We start from the raw sequence: 2,809 nt of genomic DNA on the forward strand, positions 1-2,809 counted from the left end.
CCCCGCGGGCTCGGCGACAGGGGACTGGCCCGCCCCTGCCCTCCCAGCCTCTTACCTGCCACGGCTGGAGCGCCACCCGGGGGAGGGGGCGCTCCCGGCGAGCTGCCGGACGCCTGGGTCCCCTAGGCCGTGTGTGCGCTGCCAGGCAGTGGCCCGGGCCGGGCTTAACCCCTTCGCGTCCGCCTCCCGCAGCTCCCACCCCCGCTCCACGCCGCAGCCGCCGCCCGCCCCGCCTCCCGCCCGCTCTCCTCCCCCTCCCCCTCCCCCTCCCTCTCGGTGCCCAGCCCCCAGTCCCGGTCCCCGGCACTGCGCTGAGGCAGCGCGCAGCCTCCCCCCTCATCCCGCGGTGGGAGGTGGGGGGTCTCCCTTTAGACTGCAAGTTGGGGCGCGCCGCCTCGCTCACCGCGGGCCCGCGGAGCACAGAGGGGCGAACCCGCGCGCCAAGGGGCCCCCAGCCTGTCTCCCCTTACCCCCTCCGTCCCCGGCGCCTACCTCCCCGAATGTCGGCGGAGGGAGCGGGGTTCGATCCCGTGATGGAACGTGGGTGCCGGCCGGAGATCTGCTCCAGAGGCCCGAGCGGCCGGCTGGCGTGCGGCGCGCACCCCGGGGCGGGGGCCGGGGCGGGACCGGGCGCTGCTATCGGAGCTGGATTTCTCGGCTTCCACCCGGATTCTCCCTCGGCTCTCCCGGCCGATTCGGTGCTGCTCGGCGACCACGTGACGCAGGCTGCCTTTGACCCCAGTCTCAGAGCGGGTAGGGGGTGGGGGCCGGAGCGGGTGTCAGATGCGGGACCCACGAGGGCCCGAGGCGGCTGCCGGGAGTCCGGGAGGCGGTGACCCTGGGGAAACAAAGCCCGGGGGAAGCCAACAAGTTATTCGGAGGTCAAAGAGGGAACAGCACTGGGGGTCGGAGAGGCTGCAGAGAGACCGAGAGAGACAAAGACCCGCGCCCGCCGTGCCTCCGAGGGTCCTGGGAGCGCCCTGGCTGGCCCGAGGGGACCTCCTGGCTCTACCAACACTGGGCTGATGACAACCCTCCAGGGCCTCCTCAGACGGCTCCCCAACAGCCAGGTCTCTGCTGGAGTGACCCCTTCTGGGCAGTCTTTCCCAGCCCCACCTACCCCTTTGCCCTTACTCTTGAAAACCCCTTTATTTCCTTTTTCGTGATTATCTGGTTCACTTACTGGTTGCATTGTTTACTAGAATGTCATCTCCCCCAACAAGCTGTTCCCAGCTGAATTCCCAGCGCTTGGCACATAACAGGCAGATGAAGAGGTGGATGATATTGTGCAAATCTCTTCTCCCACTGCGCCTGAGTTTCCCACCCCCAGTGCAACCATCTCAAGGACCCTGCAAATTAGGCAAGATTACACTGGTCATCCTCATTACACAGATGAGAACAGCGAGGCCCAGAAACACAAAATGATTTCTGGGAGTCTCTGAAGTGGCTGAGCCCCAGCCTGCACTCAGATCTGACTGTTCCAGGTGGGGCTTTTTACCATCCATGAGCCTGCCTGTAATGAGGGACTGGGTCATTAGTTGATTGGTTGATTAGTGAGCCATAAGGAGCTTGCTAATGATGTAGATCACCAGGCCACCTGAGAGATCCGGACTCTGTGGGCCTCGGGTGAGACTAGCAAATTTGGAAAACAATGGATCGGTGGTTTCCTAAGGACCTTCAGAGGCTCGAGATTACCTAATTGTAGGAGCAAAGCTTAAAAAAAATATGAGCAACCAAAGCAGAGCCAAGAGAGGTAGAAAAGCCAAGCTTGACATACGAAAATAGGACAGAATCATCCCAATTCCCCTAAAGGGTAACCTCCTGTGCTGGGGGGGAGGGGGGGAAGGGGGTTCAGCCAGCCCACTCATGTCTCGGAGGAGGAAAGACGCTGAGGCCTGAGCAAGGTTGATGCTGGGGAATGGGACCAGGCTCTGGACTCCCAGTCATGCCCATGTGACAGCTTTGCATGGAGTGTAGTCAGTAGGACTAAGCCTAAGGGTGGTGATCACAGGCCCAAACTGATGTTCAAAGATAGGCTTGTGACTTCCTAGTGCATACTCCAGCCATGCCACCAATTTAGCCAGGGAAAGCAACATCCACTAGCAAATTCTCTTTTATAACCTATGCTCCTGTGGTCAATGATCTAAAGTTCTTGAATACTGTCTGGGTCTTGGGCAGGTTAAACAAGCCCCTAGAATCTTATTTTCATCCACATGAGGTCCTGTAGCATCTTCCCTGTGCATGGCACTGTGTTCTCGGTAACAGATACAGGGTTGAAAGAGAAATAGGTCTGCACTCTCAAGAAGTGTTGGGGTGTGTTTGGAGGTGATCTGCATGTCCCTCCCTGTGTCCAGAGGCTGGCTGAGCTGAGGGCCTGCTGGGGAGGCCCAGGGCAAGTGCTATGGCCTATAATAAGAGGGGAGCAGAACAAGGGAACTTTGGGAGGAGGCAGCCTCTGAGCAAGATCTGGAGGGACCGGAGGGGATCAGGGCGGGGACATGGACATTCCTGGTACAAGGAACAACCTGTTACAGGCCACATGGAAAGCGTTCAGGAAAAGCTGAGTGTTGCATGGAGGGGGGTGGGGGGAAGGGTAGAGGAAGCAGGAAGGAAAGAATGAGCAAGAAAACTGGAGAGGTGGGTTAGGAGCAGTTTATGGGTGACCTTCTCTGAGGGGCTCAAAGGAAAGGACATTATCCTGAGGGCCAGGTGGAGTGAGAAGGCTATAAGCAGGTGAAGGAGGTAATAAGAGCGATGCTATGGGAAGGCAGAGAGGAATGGAGGCCAGTCAGGTCACGGAGCTATTCTC

At 59.6% G+C, this 2,809-nt stretch overlaps 1 protein-coding gene across 1 annotated transcript in view; it reads right to left on the reverse strand.

Moving 5' to 3' along the window:
• The window catches only part of NDST1 (N-deacetylase and N-sulfotransferase 1), a 67,274-nt gene extending 66,689 nt beyond the window's left edge, over positions 1–585 (reverse strand). Inside the window, exon 1 of the mRNA XM_007448047.1 lies at positions 493–585. The gene's annotated coding sequence lies outside the window, so the exon portion shown is untranslated. The remainder of the gene's footprint in view (positions 1–492) is intronic.
• Positions 586–2,809: the final 2,224 nt, after the last annotated feature.

Source organism: Lipotes vexillifer, unplaced genomic scaffold, assembly GCF_000442215.2.
Source record: "Lipotes vexillifer unplaced genomic scaffold, Lipotes_vexillifer_v1.1 scaffold121, whole genome shotgun sequence".
Taxonomy (NCBI): Eukaryota; Metazoa; Chordata; class Mammalia; order Artiodactyla; family Lipotidae; genus Lipotes; species Lipotes vexillifer.